Source organism: Lygodium microphyllum, chromosome 3 (assembly GCF_053477565.2).
Source record: "Lygodium microphyllum isolate KBCC chromosome 3, Lygodium_microphyllum_v1.1.10, whole genome shotgun sequence".
Lineage (NCBI taxonomy): Eukaryota > Viridiplantae > Streptophyta > Polypodiopsida > Schizaeales > Lygodiaceae > Lygodium > Lygodium microphyllum.
In genome coordinates, this window is record NC_141137.1 from 35,213,249 (window position 1) to 35,225,653 (window position 12,405).

Genomic DNA, 12,405 nt, shown 5'->3' on the forward strand with positions numbered 1-12,405 from the left:
ATTCATTAATACACCCCATTTTCCTTGATGAAAACATAATTTGTCATGATGGAGCTCATAAAATTGACACTTTAGCATAAAATCACACTTTTTACGTGTTTTGCATGTTTTGATGAATAAAGTATACAAATGATTTAGACTTTCTATTCATTTTGATATTTTTGTTAGAATGAACCATTTTCAAATCCTAAAAATTAATTTCAACCATAGGAAACCAATATGCATCATAAAACCAAGAGGAGGCCCACTTACTCATAAAACCACATATGCACACCTTTTAATTCAAAAATGAGAAGTTATTAGTGCTTGTTTACAGCCGCTAATGCTTCCTTGGTGCTTCCTTGATCTATCTCTCGAATTCCATTTTGAATTGGCACCCATTCCCCCTCAATCTCTCAACCCATATGGCTCACGAGAATTGGAGCGATGGAGAGCAAAAAATGATGGAGCTGAGGCTCAATAGTAGGAAGAGAATGGTTACTGGTCAAAATTTTCCATTTTTGGAGGATTTGAGGAGGTGGTGAAAAAATGGTGCCCCCTCCCTCCCCCCGTCCCAATCACATTTCATATTTTGAGTTTTTCCTCTCTTTAATCAAGATTACCATTAAACCACAACTTATCTAGTTCATTTCTTTGTGTTCACACTTGACCCGAGGTGGTTTCGACCCAGTTGAGGAGGCAAGTAGCCTCAAAATTTGGATCTGATTGGATGGGTGCCTTTCTGGCATTGAAATCTACCTCCCATTTGTCACTTGCTTTCTAGCTTCCAAATCCAATAGCTGCTTCATAACACTAAACCTTGCAGCCATTATATTGAGGGTCAAACAAACTCCGATTGATGATGAAAACTTGCATTGGATTTCTAGCATCGAGATGTATTTAGAAAAACTCTAGCTCATCGATCCACATACATTTCATTTTCCATGGAAAATTGCTCTTTTAAGCCTCCTCGGTCACTTTTGTGCTTTAAAATTGACTCCAAAAATCTACTCTCATTTGCAACCACGAGATAGGGCGACTTAGTCAATTGAATCTACAAATTGATTTGCACATAAATAAACCATAAAGAGCATCAAGCTACTACAAGAAAAATACAAAACAAAACACAAACACAACTCTTACACTATCCCCTTAACAAAATCAAGACACAAAGATCCACTAGGGATAGGTCAAGCTTAATTGGACAGAGATCCAGAGCTAGTCGCTAACCAACCTCTCCAACACAAACCAACTAAGAAGAAACTATGAAAGGAGTCATCCTAAGTGGTAGTCTGATGTGCCAATTGGACCTAGGACAACTGGACCAGGAGCTCTTTCTAGGCAAGGACTGCTATAGCATGGCCTTTTATTTTTAGATACTTTTTATTTATCACTTTTTTATACTTCGGGACTTGATACTCAGACTTGTAAAAAGGAGGGAGCTGAGTGTATTGTGACCCAAGGAGAATAGGGCATCAATCCTACCTCGGCACCCAAGAACCTACCAATCTCTCGCAAGGTGGCACTAAATCCTTTTTCTTTCACTCAATTTTATTTTCACTCCAATCATCCTTATTTATTTTTTGGCTCAATGTCACCCCCAGGAAGACAAGGCATCGACAATGATCATATGCTCTTGGAATTTTTCTTTCTTTATTTTCTTATTTCAGAGTTTAGAACCCCTTTTTACACACCTTTGTATACTAGGTTTTCCAAAAATATCTATCATTTTTTTTTAAAAAAAAGCAAGCTTCCCTAGCTACCTCATAACTAACAAGGATTCCTAGAAATAGCTGCCTACCAGGGTAGCAAGATAGGGTCACTAAGGGTTGCCTCAAATCAGATCTTTAAAATGCCCTATAATGGCTTTACAGGAGGCAAACAATTTCTCAAACCTCCCCCAAATATACCAAACCAAACCCTAGGACTTCATGCCTTGACTTGTCAATCTCCAAAAGAAGAAAATTCCCCACAAACATATATACATTCACATTAAGGGATAAAAAGCTTGTAAAGGAAGAATAACACTTGGACTTGATTGTAAGAAGCTTTTATGAAATAAGAGGCTCTCTTTAGGCACTTCTTTAGACCTGTCTGGTGCAACACTAAAACAAAAAAATTCATCTCTATCACATCAACATCATAAATCTTGTCCCTTGCATCTATTGCCTCATTTAAACATACTTGGTAAACCTCCTCAGTAATAATCACTGGAACTTGCAATTTCAACAGTTGAAGTTTCCTTGAGTGCCTCCAATCGTGTTGTGGGAGGTAATGCATTTTCATCCAATGTGTACTCAAGGTATGCATCCAAAATTATTCTCTTTAGCACACACCCAAAAATTAGACCGAATGGGATATCTACTACCGAACAATCAAAATGTAATATCCACAGATGTCTAAGCAACAACTGGTAGCTTAGCCTCGCAGCAAATTGAATAACACGAAAGTTAAGGATGTACCCAATATTAGTAACCGTCACATGCACTTGTGCTACCATTCCTTTTGGTTGCCTTAGGCTATCGTTAGCTATTTTTAAAGCCATTTCTTGACCCAGTACAAGATAGAGAAAGAGATAGAGAAGAAAGTTTGAGAAAATTAAAAAATGCAGAGCAAAGCGGAAAAGGGCGGTCTGACAAAAGAATAAGAGGATAAAAGTCCAAAAGAGCAAGGGCAATCTCAAAAGTCATGGCAAAGGCAAAGTCACATTTTAAAACGTAAAGGCACTCCAAAATTGTTGTAAAAAAGCGCCAGGCTCCCTCCTATGCAAGTTTAAAGAGTAGATGGGTATAGGTGAAGGCATAATGTAAATAGAGGGGAATGGGAAAAGAGGACCTTGGAAAGATGGCCGGTCATGTAAAAGAGGAGGTGGGTGCCCAAAGGGATGAGGGCATGTATTAAATCCAAAAAGTGAATAGAGAAGTGTTGAGAAATGTGCAATCATATCCACCATAGCCTCCTTGTATGGGACAAACAAGGCAAAGAAACATGCAGCAAATAAAGCCTTAGACTAGGTCATGTATGCACGGTTTATTAAAACCACGGTTGTTAAATACCATGGTCCCTTTCCACCTATCTCCACCTATCAATACCACCTATTGTAAGCCTATAAAAGGCACTCATCCCCACACTCATTCTATCAGTCATTATCAATCAGTTGTATTTGCATTATGCTTGAATAATATTAGTTGTTCCTTCTTGTCAATGCTTCTGCCTCATAATGATTGAGTCATCAGGCTCTAATTGAGTCATTCAAGTTTGAATATCTCGCTCCCTCCACTTTTCCTTGGATCTCTCACCTACCTCCATAGCTACCCACCTTCAGTGGTGGAGGACTTGAAGCTCCCAATCCATGCCATTTCAGCTCATGGTTTCTTCTAGGGACATCTTCTCTGACTCAGGGCGCTCGTCCTTATCATCTCAAAGCTTGACATTGTCACCTTTTCTCTCCAACATTGCATGAAAACTTAGTCGCTATCTGTTTGCACCTACAGTTCATTCATACAGGTTGCACAGTTCGTAGGTGCGACATTGCTGACGATTTGTATGGGGCTTTTGAAGCCTACTACCTAATCTTCCTCCCCATCAAATCTATTGCATTATAATCACTTGTACATGCTGCAATCATCAAAAAACTAGTTACCTACCAAAACCCTAAAGGGGGCAGCCATAACCATCAACCTCAAAGCTCAATTTTCCTATTTTATGTGGCTCAATATTGTCATTGACCTTGTGATCTACTAGAACACTGATTTTCCCAGTTAATTTACCACTTTGAATCAACAAGAAGAAGATGCAACATCAAGTGCCAGCGACATTTGCATCTCTTAATACTAGTGTTGATTAACACTAATCCTCCTGTGTCCTTTGGCACACTCAAATTCAACACTTCTACTGGACTATTCTCAATTCCTTTTTGCAAACTCCAGCATCAAATCAAGGAGGGGAAGAATCTGACTTGCAAGATCTTGGAGATTCCAACCTCAAGGGCATCATAGTCACTAAATCACATAGTGTCTCTTGATACTAATCACCTAGTGCTTCTTAGCACTTGTGCTCAACTGAAATTTGAAGTGTTTGGAGCTGATTTGTTGCTGATCTTGCAATCTCAAAATGGGAAAGGACTCACTGACATCCTGATTCAATGGTGTTGGATTCCATACACGGCAAACTAGGATCAAACTGATCCTAATGAAGAAAGGCTTGTGGTCAATCACAAGTGGTCAAGAGAAGAAACCAAGGGAAGCTGCACTTTTAGGTGTATGGGATAAAAATGATGATACGGCTCAAGCTATTATCAAGCTCAAACTTGATGACATCTACATTCATTATGTTGATGATTGTGAAACCTCTTACGCGACATGGGATTGATTAGAAACCTTATTTGGAGTTCATTCCAAATCCTCAAAATATGGTTTACTAATTGAAATTTTTAGGCTCGACATGCAAAGTAATACCTCACTTGCAACTCATTTGAATTATATGGAAAGCTTGTTGACACAACTTGCAGGAATCAATTTAAAGATGGATGAAGACATTTGCATTGGAGTGCTTCTCAAAAGTCTTCCACTGAGTTTGATAATGTGTCTACCACATTAATCAATATGCCAAAGCTGAAACTTGTGGACATCAAAGCCTCTGTCCTAGAAGAGGAAAATTAGATCAAGAACAAAGGAGAAACAAGCATCCCAAGAGGAGACCAACAACTCCTCTATGTGAAAGGGAAGAAGAGCATAGTCTATGACTTTTGTAAGAAATCTGGGCATATTGAGAAATTTTGCTATGCTAAGAAAAAATCTCAAAGAGCATATCTTGCTACAGTCAAAGAAGATGAAGACAACACTGAAGAATAAGGAGAAGAAGAACCCCAAGTTTAAAAGGATAAAACTCACTAGTCCCTCTTATGTAGCTCATTTTCTGATGATAGACTTTTTTTGTTTAACATGTGGACTTGCCTTATGTTCCCACCATAAGCTCCTAAACTCCTCATGTAGCCTCTGCACACTATAACCTCTACACACTTAGTGAGGCCTTGTAACAGCCTCTAGCTTTGTATGGTTGTTTTTTTGTTTCTTCCATGTCTACACTTAACAAGGTTCTATTCACGATAGCCTCTGTATACTCATTGTCTTTTTTGGTTGTGATTGAGGAGGGGTGTTGAGAAATGTGCAATCACATCCACCATAGCCTCTTTGTATGGGACAAACGAGGCAAATAAACATGCAGCAAATAAAGCCTTAGACTAGGTCATGTATGCATGGTTTATTAAAACCATGGTTGTTGAATACCATGGTCCCTTTCCACCTATCTCCACCTACCAATACCACCTACTGTAAGCCTATAAAAGGCACTCATCCCCACACTCATTCTATCAGCCATTATCAATTAGTTGTATTTGCATTATGCTTGAATAATATTAGTTGTTCCTTCTTGTCAATGCTTCTGCCTCATTATGATTTTCTATTTTCTCATTAGTGATCCTCCATAGCATGCATTCTCATTATTTTAACAAGAAGCTCATTCTTGGTGTGTGGCATAAGTGTCTCTCCTTATTCTTCTCTTCTTCTTCTTCTTCTTGCTTCCTTGTTCTTGTGCTTGAGAGAGAGTGTGTAAGAGTGTGAGGGAGTGAATGTGTGAGGGTGAGGGACCATGGTGGAGAAACTCTCCATCTTCTCCTCTCCTCTTCTTCTTTTATATTCTCTTCTCTTGTCTCGCATGCACGGCTATGGAGCATGGAGCTAGAAGGTGGAGGATTGAGTTTTCTTAATCTTGCATCTCGGATCGTGGAGCCACCGGTGTGCTTGAGGGAGGAGGGTACTTGATCAAGCATTGAGGTAAGCTCACTACACTCGTAGGCTTGAGAGCACGGATGGCTATGTGAGCGGTAGCCATTAGTATTCGGCTTGAAACACTTGAGCAATAAGCGATTCGTGGATCTTGGCAATCAAGAAAAAGCTCCCACATCCTGGGACCAATGGATTCGATCCTTGAGTTCTTGCGGGCTCGGAATCAAGCATTGGATGATTTTTTCCAAAATCAGTGCTTGAGGTAGACAGGTAGGAAGGAAGGGTGTTTGATCTTTGTTGCAAATAATTATTTTGATTTTTGAAGTTTGCATGAGTGGGTCTGATTAGCATTAGTGTTTGCTTGTGATTTGTAGAGATTTGTAGACATATAGGTAGGAAAAAATAGGGAAAAGGGAAGAAAATCATAGAAGGGTTTTGTGCAATAGTAGGCCTAAATTGAAGGGAAACAAGGTTGAAATCAAGGCATCCAAGGAGTGTTGGGAGATGGGGTGGAAAATCCTGAGAAAGGGGGAAGAAAGCTCATTTTCAGTTTCAGGGCTTTAAGAGAGAGAATGTGTGTACCTGCTGGAGCTCCAAGGAAAAGACGAGATGGAGCACACCGATTTAGAGGTTTTTGACGACTCTAGGTACATACAAACCTTCCTTAGCTCTTGATCATTGAATCTAGAAGTGCCTAGGGCTCAACATTAACTCCAGGGATCAGACAACGAATCAAAACTTGGCCTCATGGGTCATTTTTGCTGTTGGAATCAAACACGTCACATGGATTTTGATTCCCAGAATTGGATATTTGGACTGGGACAGTCCAATTCAGTCCACTCACACACCTACAATACTTCATCCAATTAGAAAACACTAGCCAGGATCTGAATCGAACAACTAGAATTGGACCCCACCCAATACACATGTGCATTTGATTCAACAAATCACCACAAACACAAGACTCGACTCAGAATGTTTGATTTTCTCACTTGAATAGGCCCAAAATCGGACAGTCTCATTCTAGGAATTGGACCTTTGATAATCAGACACACAAATCAAAACTTGAAAATTGACCAATCCAACACATCTTAGACTAGGCAGAGCTCAATCCACAGCAAGGCAACACCCCTATATGCATCTAGATATGTCGGATAACTCATAGAGCCTTAGGCTTCAAGATCAGGACTCAGCTACTCATTCGAAAGCCTTAAAGGACACAAACGATTCTATTGGAGTGACAATCTGAGAGAGCAAAATAGAAAAGTGCATTGCATCATATTGTTTTTGTCACAGTCATACACCTAAACAATCACTTGAATTGCACTCAAAAAGAAAGAAGTCTGATTTTGCATTGCGGACAAAAAGAAGCACCCCACAGACACTTGAACATACTTAAAATTGAGGACTAGCTGAACTAACAAGGAACTTGTATGCAAAGTGGTACCATCCTGCAACTATAAAAGAGTGTACTTAGCAATCATTTGAATGCAATGCTATTGTACTTTGTACTTTCAATCTATGTCTTTATCTACTCAAGATTGTATTTATGAGTCCAAGTTAATTAATCTTGGAACTTAATTCACTTGAGTAAGAGTCTTGTCTAGTCTTAGCTATCATGCTTTCTGCCTGTGATTTTTGACCTCCATAGCTAACCTTACTCTAGATCCGTGTTTTTTAGCATGGTATCAAAGCCATGCTCAGTTGGCTTTAGCTCTAAACATTGCTCCTCCAACTCTCCTCTCAACCTTAGCTCAGCTCAGCTCTAGAAGAAGTCTTTATCTCTTCACTCCATCTTCACTCTACTCTTCTTGACCTCCATAGCCATCAATACCTATGTCACTTGGAGGGTTGAGATCTCACACTTCAAGCCATATCTCATCAAGATTTATTCTAGGGAGTTTTTTCCTCCATCAAGATGCTTTAGGCCAGCACCATAAACATTGACGTTGCTGCTCCAATAACCTCACATTGTAGAAATCACTGCTCATTGTTTAGATATGTGCTTTTTTAGGTCATACAGCTAGTGGCACCCATACATGCTACGATGTTCCCACGAACTGAGGGCTTTTGAAGACATAGTCTAAGATATCTCCAACTCAAATCTTCTCCCAAATAATTCACTATGTTAGCCACACAAAGCAAAAAAAACTAGGCCTCTCTTATCGAAACTCTAACTATGGCAGCCCTAGGCATAAAAATTCAAGCTCGCTTTTCATTTCATTTTCTTATTCTATTTGGCTCAAATCTTGTTTCTATCGCTTTAATCTAGTGCTGCACTAAGGTTCCAACAAGATTTCCACATTAAATTAGCAAGGAGGGGAGGATTCAACATCAATCATCAAAGCATAATGTCTTTTGTCACTACTTCCACTTGTGTCTCTTGACACAGTTGGTTTCAACTCTTGTGCTGATCTATTTTCAAAGATTTTTTGCTACTCAAAACTCCAAAATGGGCAAGGATTCGCCCTCTTGCCACTTCGAAGGAGCGGGCTTTTACAAGTGGCAAACAAGGATCAAATTGATCCTTATGAAGAAAGGTCTTTGGCCAATAACTAGTGGACAGGAGAAGAAGCCTGAAGATGCTACTCTTGTAGCATTATGGGAAAAGAGTGATGAAAAAGACCAAGCAATCATCAAGCTTGAGCTTGATGATAGTTATAGCCACCATATACTTTGTACTTTCAGTCTATGTCTTTGTCTACTCAAGATTGTGCTCATGAGTCCAAGTTGATTAATATTGGAACCTAATTCACTTGAGTAAGAGTCTTGTCTAGTCTTAGCTATCATGCTTCTTGTCTATGATTTCTAACCTCCATAGCTAACCTTGCTCTAGATCCGAGTTTCTTAACATCACATAAGGTGTAAGAGACCTAGTTTGGGGCATCTAGAAATAATCAACAACTGACTCTTCACCTTCTCCTTTAGCTTCTATAGCTTCCTTCCTCCTTCTTCCCTTTTTTTTGTCTTTCTCTCTCGTCTTCTAATCTTTCTCTCTCTTCTTCTTCCTCTCTTTCTCTCTCTTCTTCTCATTCTCCTCTCTCTCCCCTTAGCCTCTTTCACTACACCATATATCATGAAATCAGGATCTGAAAAGTAAGTAGAAGGCATCGAATCAAAAGATTGAATTATCACTAAAGACACATGATTTAAGTAAACAATTTTAATTTGTCAAAACCAAGAATATGGCAAGTAGAAACATAATCATGAGGAGAGTGCTAAGAGAATCAACTACAACATTAGTATGTCTTAGCTGATATTGAATCATAGGGTGAAATTTTGGAGTAAAAGAAGCACATTTAATATGACTATGAGAAATTAATGGCTGAGATAGAATATGCTTTATTGAATGTTCATCAGTTCTTATTAAAACTTTGGAATCCATAAAGTAATGTTTCCAAATATCTAGATCATGAAAAATTGCCAAAACATCTTTATCATAAGTGTTATAATTTTGCTCAAACGGTTTGACTTTGTGGTTCTTGTAGGAAATGGGATGGTCATTCTGCATGAGTATAGCACCTAATCTTGATCCATTGGCATCATTTATGACTAAAGAAGGACTAGTTAAAACCAGATAAATGCAAGATAGGAGCATGAGTCAAGAATTATTTTAAAGAGTTAAAAGATTTTTTTACTAGACTCCCAATGGAAAATAATATTTTTATCAAGTAAAAGCATTAATGACAAAGAAATCAAAGAAAAACTACACACAAACTTCTTATAAAAACCAATTAAGCCAAGAAAAGAATAAATTTCATGCACATTTTGAGGAATATGCAAAATAATTTATAGTATGTACTTTCTTTGGATAAACACTAATGCCTTGGGTAGAAACAATATGGCCTATATATTCAATTTGATCTTGAAAGAATATGCTTTTGAGAGGAATATCATACAAGCGATTATCTTTTAGCAAAATCAAAAACTACTTTTAAATCTTCTTTGTTTGCCTTTTGATTTACTAAAAATAAAAAATAATAAAAACACAATTAAAAAATGCTAATAATCAATAAAATTTTTATTCATAAGCCTAAGAAAAGTTGTAGGTGCATTTGTGAAACTGAAAGGCATTACAACAAATGCATAATGTCCAAATTGTATACAAAAAGAAATTTTAACAATGTCAATAGTGTTTCTAATTTGATGGTATACAGATTTTAAATCAATTTTGGTAAAGATTGAAGCGCACTTTAATTTATCTAGTAGGTCATCAACACAAGTTATAGAATGAAGTACCCACCTATAGTCAATGCACATGCGATATGTTTTGTTTTTCTTTTCTATAAGAAGTATATGTGATCCAAAGAGTGATGAGCTAGGATGAGTAAGACCTTTATCTAAAAATTCATTGACTTGTTGAATTTTATTTTAGTGAAGTGGGCTATGCTTATAAGGTGCCTTATGTGGAGATGAAACTCCAAAAAATAGTTCTATCTTATGCTCTACCTCACCTCAAGATGATGGCAATTGAGGTTGATAGTCATTGGTAAAGCAATTCTTATAGGTAGCTAGAAAATGCTTTTATGAGGATGTAAGAAGTACAATCTCAAGATTTTCAACCTCGATGGCATAAATCATGCAGGATTCGCTTTGTTCCTAAGGACATGATTGGCCTAGTATGTGTAATCAAGGGGAATAACTCTAGATCAATATTGCCATACAAAGTGAATGCCCTCCTTGAAATTCAAAGAATATTGAATGAATGCGATAGTTAATATCAAGGTTATACTAATGGCAAATAGGTACACCTAAAAGGATATTAGAAGACTCTAAAGGACCCACAATAATTTTTTTTAAATTTATGAGAACCCCTAATAAGTTATTTTCAAACCTTTGAATTCATAGGTGCCATTATATTTGATTCCTTGAAAAGTAAATTTCACCTTATATAATGATGGAGTAGTTTCCAAATTTAGTCTTATAATTAGTTTCTTAGAAATAAAATCATGTGAGCTACCATCATTGTGCAAGATAACTACATTAGAACCTTGAATAGTGCCTTTCATCTTTAATAACGTATGAGGGAAAATATGCATACATTTCTTATCTTTAGTTGTTAGCTCTTGTTAAAATGAATCAGTAGTCTAATCAGGAGCATAGTTTGGCACTTCTTCTATATTCTGTGATTGAGTGTTGTTGTACTCATTGAGAGTGGATTTTTAGAGTCCATTTTTGAAGTGGAAGAGTGCCCAAGAGGTGTAAAAGACCAAATTTTCATTGAAAATAAAACAGCTGCATATCAATGAGCTAGAGATTTCCTATATAGAGTTCAATGCCAAGAATGCAATGCAAGTCTTGGTTTGTTAATCATAGTCCATTTGAACCCCCATTTAATCCCCGCAAGGTTTCACGTTATAAAGCAGCTATGTGATATTCGGGAGACAAAAAGTGCATGATAGAGGCAAGTTTATAGATTTTGATGCTACAGAGCTACTAATCTAGTTGAATTCTGAATCCGAGTTCGTTTGCCCCTCCAAAATGCAAAAATCCACTTTGTTTGCAATGAGAACATGAGAATATAAACTAGTTATTTTGGGTTTAAAGCCTTAATAAGATGATTAGAAGACAAACTTCCAAAATCTAAATTAGAGCGGGGACAAGAGGGTAGCAAAATGAAGAATTTTGATGCCATCCATCACTTCATTCAGATAAAAAAATAATGTACTAAATGAAGAGATCAATTTTTAGTCTCTCTCTCTCTCCTCTTGTTGTGTATTTCCATGGTTGATTCTATGAGAGAAGGGAGTGGGCCGACATGAGAGATTTTAATCATGGGATGATGTTGGAGTGTAAAGGAGCATAGATCGAGGTTGGAAGGATTGTCATGGCGTCGAATGGAATATGCGCGGGAGTTCGTGAAGTCACTCACCGGGACGCTGTCGTCATGTTAAGGGTTGAAGGTCTACCATCGGGGCTTAGTGCAGAAGAGGAGTATGGGATTCAAAGTTCAGGAAAGGGAAAAGGATTGGGGTTTAACAAGATCTGGGTTTTAGAAATGATTTAGATGTGGAACAAGAATTCAAGCTTTTTTCTATGTATTTAGCATACATGAATGGAATAAATAACTCTATCTTGATTACATCAAATGCCTTTGGATACATAATCCATAACATACAGGATATACTCAGATTCTTAATCCAAATATGAATATCAAATGCAAGCTCTAATGGCTTTTATTTCAAGTACATAGATGGATTTCAACTCTAGGGAACAAGTATTATGTTGGTAGACTTCAAATACATTCAAGATTTGGGCCAATGGTACATGAAATGAATTGAAGAAGAATAATCTTTACTTCAGCCCTGTTTTAAAACATAAAATTCCTGCCCATAATCAAGCTCAAAAAGAGTGCATAAACTCATGAATAAGTTCCTCTAATCATTAATGAGTAAAGTCCTGATGAAAAGAGGTCATTTTCTTCTATTACAACCACATAAATCTCTTGTTTGCTCATAAAAATGGACAAGAACAGTAGGCTGCCATGTTTATGACTGGTTATTTCAGCCCATAACGGCCCATACACCTTCAAAATCCTCACCCTTTGCTTGCCCCAAAGTCACTCAAGTACTTGGGTACAAGTCAGGGGCTTCATTGGACCATGAATAAGGTAGACAAAATGAGAGAAGACTTGCATAAG